Source organism: Lepus europaeus, chromosome 10, assembly GCF_033115175.1.
Source record: "Lepus europaeus isolate LE1 chromosome 10, mLepTim1.pri, whole genome shotgun sequence".
Lineage (NCBI taxonomy): Eukaryota > Metazoa > Chordata > Mammalia > Lagomorpha > Leporidae > Lepus > Lepus europaeus.
Genome location: NC_084836.1, coordinates 86,309,675 through 86,325,361, shown reverse-complemented (window position 1 = coordinate 86,325,361; position 15,687 = coordinate 86,309,675). Strand labels below are relative to the sequence as shown.

Sequence of the window (15,687 nt, the reverse complement as noted above, 5' to 3'; positions counted from 1 at the left end):
GTAAAGTATTTTATTTTTGAGAAATATCTCTTATCCTGGATTCTCCCTGGTTTAGATATTTCGGGTTTTACCAATTTGCTGTAGAAAGTTTATCCCTTTATCTTTGAATTATTTCTAAATTAAAAATACAGAACTTTAAAAAATGTTTATAGTATGTAACCCAGTAATCATATGCATATTTATATGAGTATAATTATTTTTTAAAGATTATTTATTTGGAAAGAGTCACAGAAAGAAAGGGAGTAACAAAAAGGCAGTGAGACAAATCCTCAATCCACTGATTTACTTCCCAGATGGCCGCAATGGCCATTGCCAGGCCAGGCTGAATTCATGAGCCAGGAGCTTCATCTGGATTTCCCAGATGGGTGGCAGGGCCCAGACATTTGGGCTATCTTCCATTGCTCTTCCCAGGCCATTAATAGGGAGCAGGATAGGAAGTGGAGCAGCTGTGACAGGAACTGGTGCTCATAAAGGATGCTGGTTTTGCAGGTGGCAGCTTTATCTATTAGGCCACAAGGCTGGCCCCTCATAGTTACTTCTTAAAAATATAAATGTTCAGTCATTCAGGAGATGCTTACTTTAGTAAATCATGCTCAAAGATAGGAATTTTAAAATAGCAAAAAAAAAAATCACAATAAATAATAATAGAAGTCCTCAGATATGAAAGTTGGTACAAATTTTGAGATTGTTTATGAGTTTTGGCCAGTTAAATGATACCTAAATGCTTGAAAGTACCGCTTTCTATCTAGAGACAAGTAATTTAAAGTTAGGAAGTACTCTAACAGCTGCCAAGATAGTCTGTGAATCTTCCTAATTATATAGTAGCTATAGTGTAGTGCTTGTGTAGGTTATCTACTAGTGTTAAAGATAGATTCTTTTTAAAACTATAAAAAAGTTTTTTGGGTTCCCGTTTTACATGTATCTTTTATCCCCAAAGAATTTTGGAATGTGAACTGTAAGTACAAAATAAGAAAATCCAAACCCAAAACCAAAACCATTCAAGCAGGTCAAACTATTTGTGTTTTGGAATCATTAGGTTATATTCCTTTAGTTTGTGGTGGACAGTGGTTTTCTTTTCCCTATCTGATGTGACTCCAAAGCAATACAAAGTGGGGAAGTTTCTTTGGAAGCCACTAATAATTTTTACAACTTTGGTACTTTTACAAATGAATCCAGTTCCCTTTTTTGGATCCACTTTTATTTATTCCCCAAATTGGGGATACATGTACAGTAGGTCCTAAAGGTGAATGAATCTGGCCAGCTCTCAAAAGCAGAAAATTCAAGTGACACAATCTTAGGGGCCCAGTCACAGGCATTGTACCTCTGTGTGACACACAGAGAAATCTACTCAGAAGGTCCTTTTGGCTTCCATTATCCCTTATTGCTGTAGATGTCTTTGGACAAAAATCAGAAAAAAAAATCTATTGGTTAGAACAAATTTATTATTTTACATACTAGTTTCCTTTTCTGGAAAGATGGTCATAATGATACATAACTACTTTACAGAGGTGGAATAACTAATTGCTCATTGTAAAGTGTTTTTCAAATACAAAGTGTTAGATAAATGGTTATTACTGTGGTTGTCATTGTTATTATCACTGTGGTCTGTACCTGAAAGATGAAAGGTGTTGGATAATCACTAGATAAGGTGATGCTAGAATGAAATAAAGGAGAATAACCTGAATTTTTGGATGAGAGAAAGCTGGGTATCTGTGTGTGGTAGAGGAGAGTCTCTTTCATGGAAAGACAACACAATTAACCTCAAATAAACTTAAGGATTTTGCATAGAAATAGACAGAAGGTTATTCTAACAGTAGTTAATTTCATCCACATGGGAGTTGTAAGGAGCTTTTTTTTTTTTTTCCAAGCATTTAAATGCCTAGAGTAAAAATAATTATATACTGGAGAATGAGGTATTCCAGCTTAATGCAGCATTACCTCACTGGGAGAAAGAGAGAGGAGCATATTCCTTAGGGCAGGACTATACTGAGGGCTGAAAAGAAGAACACTAAGTACTAACATTTTCCTGTTCTGGCAGATACTTGGCTCTAGGGGTGAGGGGTTGATATAGAGTCCCAAAGGACAGAACTTATGGTCACATAATGTGATTGTATAGCTGGCATTCCAGACTGGAAGAGGAAGCAAGGAAGGAGGAACCAGTAAAAGCTTACTGGGCACACAAAGGAGGAATAGTGTTGCACCTTGATGGGCAACAGGGGAAGCTAGGTATCCTCATGAAGGCACTAGATACTAAGTCTAAATGCCAGCATGGGTGAACTGTGGCGCAGTAGGTTAATTCTCTGCCTGCGGTGCTGGATCCCATATGGATGCTGGTTCTAGTCCCGGCTGCTCCTTATCTGATCTAGCTCTCTGCTATGGCCTGGGAAACCAGTGGAAAATGGCCCAAGTGCTTGGACCTCTGCACCCGTGTGGGAGACCTAGAAGAAGCTCCTAGCTTCTGGCTTTGGATTGACCCAGCTCCAGCCTTTACAGCCACTTGAGGAGTAAATCAGCAGGTGGAAGACCTTTCTCTTTGTCTCTCCCTCTCATTGTCTGTAACTCTACCTCTCAAATAAATAAATAAATAAATAAAATCTTTAAAAAAAAGAAAGAAAAGAAGAATAGCGGGATTGAGAAATTCACAGTATTGGGGCATTCAGAGAATATGAACAAGAAGTGCTGACTTAGGAGTTTAGAGCTAAAATATTTTATTTCAACCACAAATTGCTTTTGGAAAACAAACAAAAAAACACCTCACAGAAATAGCTACAAAGAGCATAGAGCTCTAGGTAAATGTCTTCTAGGCATTCTGAACTTTCTGTTTTTTTTTTTTTTTTTTTTGGTAAGCATTTTTTACAAATATATGCATTTGGATACAGGAATAATTAATTATAAGATGATGATTGTAAGGATACTTTTGATTTAATTGATAATGGTCCTGTGTCTTTAAAATGTAGTCTGTTTTTTAAAAGTGGTATATAGGGACATACATACTAGCTGTATGGAGCTATATCTCCAATGTCCGGTATAGCAAATTTATTTTATTGAAGATAACAGAGAGAATTTTGGATGTGTATTTATTTTGGAAGTCAATAGTACTAAATCCAAACTCCTGCAAGTTTAGATGTGCCAGAGTTAATAGTTTGACCCAAGTTCAAAGGATATGCCAAATGTTTAATCATTTGACAAATAATATAAGATGATTGGAATAAAACAATTAAACAGTTCTTATATTTGGCCATTTTTCCATGGAAAGGTAGAAGAGGGGCCGGCGCTGTGGTGCAGCGGGTTAATGCCCTGGCCTGAAGTGCTGGCATCCCATGTGGGTGCCGGTTCAGCCCGGCTGCTCCACTTCCCGTCCAGCTCTCTGCTATGGCCTGGGAAAGCAGTGGAAGATGGCCCAGGCCCTTAGGCCCCTGCACCCGCATGGGAGACCTGGAGAAAGCTCCTGGCTCCTGGCTTTGGATTGGCGCAGCTCTGGCCGTTGAGGCCAATTGGGGAGAGAAACATCAGATGGAAGACCTCTCTCTCTGTCCTCTCTCTGTGTAACTCTGACTTTCAAATGAATAAATAAATCTTTTTTTTTAAAAAAAGAAAAGGTAGAAGAATTCTAACTACAACATTAATTTAAATATGTTCTGAATTAGTGATTCTAATTTTAAGTGGAGGGTACCTCAGATATGTTTGCAGGGCTTATTAATACACAGAATACCAGGTCCTATATATAGAGTTTCTACTCTAGTAGTTCTGAAGTGAAGAACATGAATTTCGTTTCTAACAGATTTCCTTTTGATACTCACCCTGCCAACCTAGGGACCACGCTTGAGGGATTATTGTTGTAAATAAAAGTGATTAAAGAGGAGACTTCAGGTTATGGCAGAGTGAGAAGGCTGGTAAGTTCTCTCTCCACCAAAAGAGCATTTATAAATCTGGACAAAGCTATACACACGCGCACAAATACACACACACACAATCACAAATAAACAACACCCCCCACATCCCCCTACACACACCCTTCATGACCATTTCAGAAATCTTGAAATTGCAATACAGACTATGAATCTGAAGAGAACTTATGTATAAAGGACTGCTGAACTTCGGATAAGAATAGTTGGAATCTGTGGCATTCTTGCTCATGCCATTCTCACTGTTTCTCTAGGAGTTTCTTCTGGGAGGGGCAGGCTGTGCCATTGTGGTCAAACAAGACTCACCTGAGGGGGGTGGTGGGTGAAGACATGCCCAGGGGAGTTGTTGTGGCTGTGATGATTTTGACCAAGTGAGGCATCAAGACCTGGAGTTGTGGTTGTGGTCACAATGAGCATATTCCCGGCTGACACAGCACATGCTCAGTGGAGACCATAGAGGCTCCAAACTGTTCCTATGTCTCTAGCCAACTCTGACGCTGTACCCATGTGCATAGGAGACCTGAAAGGCCAAGGTGAATGTAAAAGCCAGGGGAGAGTTAAAAAAATTTGCCATCCATAGATCTATTAGCAGGGAATAGAAGTCTATCTGGCTCAAGGTGATTGCCCAAATGAATCTCCAATCATTGGCTGACAGCTAGGCTGTAATAAAAGGAATCAACCTCTAAGAAATCAAAATTAAGAATAAAAGCAGGAATTAAAAATCCAAATAGAGAATTCATCATGAGAGAACATACATATTTCACAGATTGTAGTCCACATAAATTACGAATAAAATAAACAATCTTTAAAACTTTGCATTCAGACAAGGGATTTTCAAGAAGTTCATGGAAAACATATACTATAAAAATCCACACATGGACTTCAAAAATGTTTTCACCAAAATGAAAGTTTTACTTGTATCATTCACAATTTTTTGAAATGATAAAAGAAAAAAAGCTTCTAGTCAACAATCCAATACCCAGGAAAACTGTCCTTTAAAAATGAAGATGAAGAGGTTGGCTGTGTGGCATAGTGGGTAAAGCTGCTGCCTGTGATACTGGCATCCCATGTGGGCATTGGTTCATGACTTGGCTGCCCCACTCTGATCCAACTCGCTGCTAATGTGCTTGTGAAAGCAGTGGAGGATGGTCCGAGTTATTGGGCCCCTGCACCTACACGGGAGACCCAGAAGAAGCTCTTGGCTCCTGGCTTGGGCCTAGCCCAGCCCTACCTATTGTGGCCATTTGGGAATTAAACCAGTGGATGGAAGACCTCTCTCTGTCTCTGTCTCTCTGTCTGTCTGTCTCTCTCTCTCTCTTTTTGTAACTCTGCGTTTCCAATAAATTTTAAAAATTCTTTAAAACAATTAAAGGTGAAATAAAGATACCCCCCATTTAACCAATATTGTAGCCCCTTCTTATAAGAAATTCTTAAGGAAGCTTGTAAGGATGAAGGAAAATGATATGATAGTGATGTGAAACTACAGAGAAATAGTCAATATTATGAACCATTTATGTCAAATTGTTTGTCAACTTAGATAAAATAGACAAATTCCTAGAAACATGTAGAATAAAGTCTGAATAGACTAATGACAAATAAAATAATTAAATCACTAATTTAAAATATCTTCCATTAGGTCAGGGGTAGAGAACATGCCATCAGCAGACTGTATGAGGCCTGTGCAATCATTTGGTCTGACCCTGCCAAGGCAACCACAGGCAGGACTCAAATCTCAATAAATTTATAACAGGCTAATTTTTAAGTTGATAATTTTGTGTGACCCATGAATGATGATATAAATATCCAAATGGCCCTTGGCAGAAAAAAAAAATTCCCCACCTCTTCAAGTGATGTAATAAAAATGGTGGCATTGAGAGTGCCAGTTCTCCATCCATTCAATACAATTAAGCTGACAAATAGCTGTCAGAAACAATTGTCTTTTTGGAATTCTTGAACGCAAAATCTTATAACCAGGGGAACATTTAAAGAATAGAGGAATGGCCGGCACCACGGCTCACTAGGCTAATCCTCCGCCTGCGGCGCCGGCACTCTGGGTTCTAGTCCCGGTTGGGGTGCCGGATTCTGTCACGGTTTCTCCTCTTCCAGTCCACTCTCTGCTGTGGCCCAGGAGTGCAGTGGAGGATGACCCAAGTGCTTGGGCCCTGCACTCGCATGGGAGACCAGGAGAAAGCACCTGGCTCCTGGCTTTGGATCGGCGCAGCACACCGGCTGTAATGGCCATTTGGGGGTGAACCAACGGAAGGAAGACCTTTCTCTCTGGCTCTCTCTTTCACTGTCTAACTCTGCCTGTCAAGAAATTAAAAAATAAAGAAAGAAAGAATAGAGGAATGAATAAAATTGGAGGAGAGTGGTTGCATTTTAACTTACCTGCCTATTACCCTTCACTCTGCATCACGGTGAAGGTGGCCCATGTTCCCAATGCAGTTTGCTGATAGATGAAACTTGTTTGCAGAGAACTGTGGGTGAGTGCCTTGACTATTTGTCTCCCTGACTATTTCACCTGATTTAGAGATTTCTCAGCTTGGGGGTGACCTTGTGAATGGCATATGTTGAAAAATATTGAAAAGCAAATGTATTAGCTGTGGTAACCTGAGACAAATGATGTGAGATCAAAAAAGCATTACATGGATTGGAAAATCTAAGAAGGAAGAGGCTAAGTAAAGTGATATATCGAGACAAGTGCTTTAAAAGGATCTCGCTTATGCCATGGAATCTAGAAAGCCACAAACAGGCATGAATGATCTCTCAGAAAAGACCTGAGAAGATCTGAAGATTTCACCTCTGTCTCATCTTTCGGCTTAGTGAAAGCAGGAAGTGAAGGCTAAGTCGGAGTTGTAAATGGCATGAATAATCTTTGAAGGAATATTTCAGCATAGAACCAGCCACTCTACAAAGATGGGAGATTCATTTTCTTCCTTTTTGCTTTGCTCTGTGCACTTACTAAATTAACAGAGCAGAGACCTGAGTGACCACACATGGCAAAGAATAGAGTCTTTACACAAATAGTTAAGAAAAGCCTCTAAATAACCATAAACCATGGCAAGTAGTAACAACAAACTCAGGTACAGAGATGTACCATTGTAATATTCAAAGTGTTCACTTTCAAACTAAAATTGTGAAGTGAGGCATATGGACACTAGCAAAATATCTATGAACAAAGCAGACAAAATCTCAGTCCTCGTGAAACTAACATTTTGTTAAATATTATATTTTTGAAGATTTATTTATTTGAAAGTCAGAGTTACACAGAGAGAGTGGAGAGGCAGAGAGAGAGAGAGAGAGGTCTTCCTTCTGCTGGTTCACTTCCCAATTGGCTGCAAAGGCTAGAGCTGCGCAGATCCGAAGCCAGGAGCCAGGAGATTCTTCCCGGTCTCCCACATGGACACAGGGGCCCAAAGACTTGGGCCATCTTCTACTGCTTTCCCAGGCCATAGCAGAGAGCTGGATGGAAAGTGGAGCAGCCGGGTCTCGAACTGGAGCCCATATGGGATGCCGGTGCTTCAGGTCAGGGCGTTAACCCACTGTGCCACAGCACTGGCCCATAAATATTATATTTAATAATGAATAAGTATTTATTCATTAAAGCATTAGTTTGTCAACATTCTATTGTAGTAATTTTCAAACACATAGAATGATGAAGGAACTTCACAGTTGTCCGGATGTCCCTTGCCCAAATCATACCATTGACATTTCACTATGCTTGTCCTATCATATATCTGTCCTTAGAGCAATCTATTTATCCATCTATTCTTTTTTCTTAAAGTGTTATACTTAATACTACAAAAAGAAAGCAACACAGGTGTTCAATAGGAGATTACTTAAATAGATTGATGTGTTTCCATTCCATGAAATCATATTCAGATTTATAATTTTCAGACTAAGGAAAATCCTTTATCTAGTGATAGGAGAAAATAGCAGAATATGAAACTACTGTGCATTTTTATTTTAGTGCTATAAAGCAATTTATGCCAATGAAAAGAAAAATAAAATAATATGGAAGAATAAAAGAAACTTGATTTCTTAGTGAGTTTTTGTAACTCTCCCTTTGATTTACATTAAAGTTACTTTTGCACTGCTTATTCTTTACATACAGTTAAAAATGGGACAATAAACTCATTAAATATACTATACACTCAGAATTTTTCAGTGGCCCAGGAGCAAATTATGATATATTTTATTAAGTAATTCTATAATGGGCGTTTTCTAGCACTTGGATATGCAGAAAGATGAGTATAATGGTATTCATGCTCATTAGAAGCTCACAATGTTAGAGAAAATGTCTCCATAAGACAATAACTGTATAGTGAATAGTATCATGATATATAAATTATGTGATGATTAGAAGAGTAGAGTATATTTTTGAACTCAGATTCCTTAGATTTGCTTCCATATTCCATTTCATAGCAGCTTTTGATATTGGCAAGTTAGTCTGTCTTTGCCTCAGTTCTTCATTTCTAATGAAGTTAAAAATACATTATACCTCTGAGGCTTGTGTGAGAATTAAATGAATCAGTATAAATTAAATGTTTAAAATAGCTTTTGGCACATTATAAACACTTATCAAATACTATCTGTTATTGCTATTTAACATTAATAAATTGATTAGGAGATTCTGTAGTAAGCTACGTTCTTGTTCATAGGAACTCCTAACAAGTATGTACTTATACATATTTTAGTCAATGTACTCTAATAGAATAAAATAAAGATAACATGTTTATGTTTGTATGTTCAGATATTAAAACTACAAATTTTACTTTACTATGAAATATTTAAATTCCTTTAAAAATTCTTTACTGGTAAAAACATAGTTAAAATATTCTAGTTATTAAGAAGCATGCATAAGAATCCATTTCTAACTTTAAAATTATTTAAAAATATTTTAGGGTAGAGATTGGCTCTCTTAGAGAATCTTATCCTTTCTTATATCTTAGCAGTAGTGCTTATATTTTATAGATTATGGCAGCCTTTTGAACTTACTCAGGGTTTGAATTTGACAAGGATTATATGGTTAGATTAAAAGTCATTTCTTCTTAGCTCTAAGTTTTATGTCAACAGAAAATTGTATTGAAAAGGAAAATATCCTGTTAAGTGTTCAGAATATGTTATACAATTCCATGGTAAATACAAATATTTTGTGATTAATGAAAAAGAGAAACACATGGCAATTTAGGTGATTACCTCACAAATTACCAAACTGTAAAGAGAACATATACTTATGTTGTGTTTTTACCTCAGTGTCATAAAGGAATTTGAGGTGGAAAAATAGCCAGTTTTTAATTCTCCTCTCTCTGAATATTTTAGTATTATTAAATGTGAATAATTTGGATCACATACAAGCTTATGATGGAAATAATGGAATGATGTAATGACTTTGGAGCAAGTTTTGTCCTGTCTCAGGAGAACTCATAATTGGATTGTGTTTATGGAGGACGACGAAGAAGAAAAGACATAAAATGGAATAACCCCTTTATCTTCATCAGAGTTTTTATTTTCAGAAAAGCACAAAGAACTTTTATCTGGTTCCTGTGTTCCTTACATAGGATCCTCCTTAAGTTTTTAATGAAGTGGAACTTAGTTTTAACTATTCTGTTCTATAAATCATGTGCTTATGTATTTTTTTAAAAAATAATTTCATAAATTCTAAAGTTAAAGAGGTTGCTCTTAAGAACTAGATGTTACACAAGAAGTCCTGGGAAAAAGCAGATGCAGGCAGTGGATGGTATGGTATGACTATGTGGGAATGGTTCCAGAGCTGTAGGCTGGGAAATGTTTTTATTGCGGGGGGGTTGTTTTTCTTTCCTTTTTTTTTTTTTTTTTTTTTGCAAGTCAGAAGATAATTTAAGCTTACCTACATGATTGTTTTATGCCTAGCCATCCTTTGAGATGTTTAGAAATACCGTATGAAGGAATGCCAGGACTTAACTGTTAGTGAATTGCTTTTTCTTAGAGCTGTTGCATTTGGTTATTGAGGAAGTCTATTTGGATAATGGTGAAGACAAGGGTTGAAGACATTGAGGTTGAAGATTGGTGTTGTCCTTTGTGTAAGGATAAGTATAGTAAAATGTATACACACCCACACACATATTTTGAAAAATAGTTTTTCCAAGTCCAGCTAATATCTATGGTCTTCAATACTTCACTAGAGATAATCTGAAATGTTTATTTTACCTTGTGAATAAATCCTAAAAAAAACTCATCTTGTAAAATTCAATTAATTATCTTCAAAATATTCTTGGAGTACTTGAACACAATATCTGTTGAATTTGGTTTATGAACAAGGACAATCCAATGAGTCTATTTAGATTTGCATTGTATCTTCCTGTACTTTATGCAAACTTGGGAAGTGTTAAAAAAAAAAAAGCAGCATATATTACTGCTTAACTGATTTAATCATATCCTCTTGGGTACAATGCTCAAAATTATGAGGTGCAATAAAATTTCATTCTTTGCATAGCTTTTCATGGACCCTTTAACCAATTTTGTTTCATAGCACTACACAACATAATATGGTTAAGAATTAATTCCTTTCAATGTATTTATTATTTAAGACAAACAGTCTAGAGAGGACAAATAAATACTTCGATTGGATTTAAAATGAGATTAAGAGTTAATGAGATAGAGAGAAAAAAAGTTTCTTCTAGCTGTCAAAATATCCTGGATAGGTCAAGAGTAGAGGATATTAAAAAAGCAAAAGTGAAATTTTAAAACATATGGGCAGAAGTAAGGATATCCATGAGGACCCAAATCTGTGATATTAGCTAGAACAAAGAGGCAGTAAGTTATAGTCAAACAGTAAGTTATATTGAAAGAAAAATTAAAATATATTGAGGAGAAACTTGAGAGTGATTTGTAGAAACTCATAGTGAGAGAATTATTCTTATTTCCCAGTTCCTATGGAAGCATTCCCTATCTATCACCAAAGAGAAAGAGCATTGAATTCTTAGAGTGGAGAACTTTCCACTGTCAAGCAGGTAATGAAAAGATGCAGTATGTGGAGGACTACACAAGCTTGGGAGTAGGGCATAGAAACAAATCAGTTGAGTTTAGAAAGCATTGAGGCCATGTTAGTTTGAATAACTTAAAAAAACATTGATTAGGGAAAAGTAGAAGGAGAGAAAGAATCAGGAAGAATTCTGTTTGCTTACATGTTTGGAAATGAAGGGAGGCTAGTGAGTGTGAACCTTGCTGCCCAGAAGCTAGGAAATAAATCAGAAGTCATGCTTCCTGGTGGATAAAGTAGCAGGTAGCATTTACAGTTACTCAGACTGTTCTTGTTTCTGTCGGAAGCATATATATACTTGATCTGAGAGGAGACAGCCTTGTCTGAGACCAAGTTTGTCTTCTTAGGCCTGGCATTATATAATAGCCTGAGATAATAAGATCAAAGCTTATAAAGCTCATTGTTAAGAGGGAAATGCATTTCCTAACTCATGTTTAAGATTTTTTTGTCTTGATTTCATAGAAAAAAACCATGCATATAGCCAGAGTCCTAAATTGTCGTACCATCTGCATGCCTGACATCGTACACAAATAACAGCAGGTGATGGAATTTCACCTAAGTTCTGATTATGCTCAGGGAGACTTCACAGGCTCCAAATACCTGCTTTTATCTTATGCATCGAGAAGCCCATTCAGACTCTCTGAGCTCTGCCAACTTGGCAAGAAGAGGAGTTGGCAAACTTCCCATGCTGGGTTTCTTTTAGTTTGAAGGTTTTGAAGTGGGTCTGAGTCTGGCAAGTGAGGTTGTGATAATGCTGTGTGGAGTCCTTGTGAGGTCTTTTATTTGTTGACTATAAGCTTTTCATCATTTGACATAAATGAGAAGCATAATTCCTTTGCAAGAGTATTCCTTTTTTTCTGTTTCTTTAAAGTTATCTTAGAGACTTCTCAGTTACCATATGAAACCATAAGTTCTCAGAGCAAATGCCTGTTTTGACAGAGAACTTTAAAGATACATGGCAAAAGTTTAAACAGGTCCTAATTGATGGGATTTAAATACTGTATATAGTAATTAAATAGTTATGTTAATAAAAGAAAACCCTAAAGCATCCCTGCATTTTTTCTTTAATCACTCTCAAAGTTTTCTTTAAGGCTCAAAATTCATAAATTAAATGAATTAGACAAGGGAAATGTAATTGTGTTAAATTTCCTTATTGTTTGACACACTGATGAAAATTTATAATATGACTATACAAATTATTAGTGGGATGGAACTCATCTTACCACATGGATTCTTTAAGTTAAAATGTTTGAGGAAAGTAAAGAAATTGGAGATGAGTAATTGCTACAGAAGCTGCCATTGTTGCACAGTGGATTAAGCTGCCACTTGTGATGCTGACATCCCATATGACAATAGTGCTGGTTTGAGTTCCAGCTGCTCCAGTTCGGATCCAGCTCCCTGGTAATGAATCTGAGAAGCAGTGGAAGATGGTCCAACTGCTTGTGCCCCTGCCACCTGTATGAGAGACCCAGATGGAGTTTCTGGTTCTTGGTTTCTGCCTGGCCTAGTCCTGGTTGTTGCAGCCATTTGGGGAGTCAGCCAGCTGATGGAAGCTCCCTCTATCTCTCTGTCTCTCCCTCTCTCTCTGTAGTTTTGACTTTCAGACAAATAAATAAACCTTTAGAAACAAATACTTGCTACAGAAGTAAAAATATGTTAGAAAACTCATTAGATACTTGATAGCTGGGTGTATGTTTTTTATGTTTATGTTATTCTTGTATGATCCATCACTGGTTGTTGCAGGTATTTGTGGAGGTTAGAAAAGCTCTCTCTTTCTCTCCCTCTCTTTCATTCTACCTTTTAAATAAATACATTTAAAAAAAATTGTTGCTCAATGTTATCGTATCTTTTGACATTTAATTTTAAAAATTCAATTTTATACTTATTTTATATAGTGTGAGGTAAAATTGTAACTATATTGTTTTCCACCTGGATGCCAATGATCAGTGCCATTTACTAAATCGAGTATCACTTTTCCATAGATCTGAAATGCAAATTTTTGTTATAGTACCTCCTTTTCTGGCATATGTTTTCCAGACTCTTTTTTTAAACTGATATTTTGTCTATTTTAGTAGCCATTTCATATATTTGATTATGATGTTTTCATAGATTGCTATATCTAGTGAGGAAAGAAATCTTTCAGTGTTCTTTTTGGCAAATATCTTTATCTTCCTATTTATTATACAATTGTAAAATAACTTACTCTTATAGCAACAGCTGTCAGAAAATATTGGCATCATAACTTTTTTTAAGCTTTGTTTTATGGTTCTTGCATGATTTTAAAGTTCTTTTTATGAAGACTGTATCTCTGTTATAGAATTTATTCTTTGAAACTTAGAGTTTATATTGCTTTTATAAATAGGGATTACTTTATTCCATATCCCTTAATAATTGGTCATTATTGCTACAGTGAAATGCTTGTGACTTTTTATATGTTTATTTGAATCCAACTATCATACTGAATTCTCTTAACTCTAGTTGCTTACTAAATTTGAAATTAAAACTTTTTTCCCCTAACATTTTTACCAGTTGTGTCATTTTGGGAGTCTTATTTCATTAGCTAAAGCTTCAAAGCCATTCTTGAAATAATAGTGCTGAAGCAGCCCTGTGTTTTTTGCTTTATTTGAGTGGAAATGACTTCAGTGTTTCACTGTGTTGGGTTTTTACTCTTGGGTCTTTATGACAAATTGTATCATCCCTTTGGTAAGCAGAGTTTCATTAAAGATGGCTGCTGAACATTACAAAGTACCTTTGAGGTGTTTATTGATATAATTATAACATTTTCCTCCTCTTATTGGTCAGAGGAGGCTGTATTATCTCAACAGAGAAACAGTTAAGAAGAAGAGTCACATCTTTTTGTAAAAATATATTAAGATTGGTTCCTGCCCTTATGAAGCATTCAGCCAGTAAGAGAGATAAAACTAAACTGTTTTTATTAGCTCTGCATAGTATAAAATTCATGAAATTATGCAGTTAAGAAGGGAAGCACAAAGTTGAGTGAGGTTTGAATTTCACAGGAAAAGCTTCTTGAAAAATCACAATCTTAATGCTAGAACAAGATAGAACAGGTTTATTCATGAAATTATGAAAGCAGAGAAAACATTAAAGAACCGAAAGTTGGTTAAAAATCATTATGCCTCTGGAAATGACAGTTATGGTGACTTTAAATTTATGACAGTAATACACATGAGAGGTGGGTGAGAAAAATTACTGCTTTACTAACTAAACACAGCAAAGAAAATCATAGCGATTTTAATTGTTAATCACTGGAATGTTTCACTTAAAAACATTTTGCAGTTTTGGAAACTTTCCCATTTTTCGGCTTGAAAGTAGGAATGAGGACGCTTTTTTAGAACCAAGAGTCATTGATTTTATGGAATATATTCAGAGCAAACATGTAGTTCTGCTGCTTAGTGATTTGTTTACTACTGAAATCCTTAAGTGTCCAGAACCTTAGGGAATGAGATAAGTGGCATTTATGTAAATTTTCAGTACCTATAACTCCAGGAAAGTATACAAACTTAGAGACCTATTTAAAACATGTGGAGTGGCGGCATCATGGCTTAACAGGCTAATCCTCCGCCTTGCGGCGCCGGCACACCGGGTTCTAGTCCCGGTTGGGGTGCCGGATTCTTTCCCGGTTGCCCCTCTTCCAGGCCAGCTCTCTGCTGTGGCCCGGGAGTGCAGTGGAGGATGGCCCAAGTCCTTGGGCCCTGCACCCCATGGGAGACCAGGAGAAGCACCTGGCTCCTGGCTTCTGATCAGCGCGGTGCGCAGGCCGCAGCGGCCATTGGAGGGTGAACCAACGGCAAAAAGGAAGACCTTTCTCTCTGTCTCTCTCTCTCTCACTATCCACTCTGCCTGTCAAAAAAAAAAAAATAGGCAAATGACTAAATCCTGAAGACATCCCCCCGCCCGGAATTTAAAAAAATAAAAAAAAAAAAAAGAAATGTCTGAGGGTTTGCATTCGTTGGCATTCGGCCCAGATGCCAAAAAAAACCAGCATCCTACTCTCCCCTAAAAAATAAATAAATAAATAAAACATGTGGAGCAAAAAGCTAGTTTTTAGATGCCTTGTCTTCTTTCTTTTTTTTTTTTTTTTTTTTGAGATTTATTTATTTACTTGGAAGTCAGAGTTACACAGAGAGAAGGAGAGGCAGAGAGAGAGAGATAGAGAGACAGACTCCCCAAATGGCCGCAACGGTTGGAGTTGCACCAATCCAAAGCCAGGACCCAGGAGCTTCTTCCAGGTCTCCCACACGGGTGCAGGGGCCCAAGGACTTGGGCCATCCTCTACTGCATTCCCAGACCACAACAGAGAGCTGGATGAGAAGTGGAGCAGACGAGTCTCGAACCAGTGCCCATATGGGATGCCAGCACTGCAGGCGGCAGCTTTACCTGCTATACCACAGCAAGAACAATAAAAAAGAAAGGAAGCTAACAGGACCATTATTTCATTTGCCATGATTTGTTACTTCTGAATTCTTTGATTCATTTCATAGATGCTTGGATTTTGTCTGTAAATGGGCTTGTTTATAAGAGCTCCAGATGCAGCACTGTTTGAGATCTCTCTTGCTTTCTATATCTTCTTTCCTAACCTAATTGAATTAATTTTAGTTATTACTATTGGCATTTTCAATCTCTCATTCCTGTTCCCGTCCTTCCAACTTTTCTGGTGAACTCAAGGGAATTTTTTTTTTTTTTATGACTCAGCTCAAATACCATCTACTTTGTGAAACCTTTTCTGACCCTCACACGCAG

The 15,687-nt window shown here is 37.0% G+C and overlaps 1 protein-coding gene across 1 annotated transcript in view; it reads left to right on the top strand.

Annotated features, from left to right (window-relative positions):
- The window catches only part of LOC133768127 (ADP-ribose glycohydrolase MACROD2-like), a 728,541-nt gene that overhangs the window by 541,487 nt on the left and 171,367 nt on the right, over positions 1-15,687 (top strand). The window lies entirely within an intron of this gene.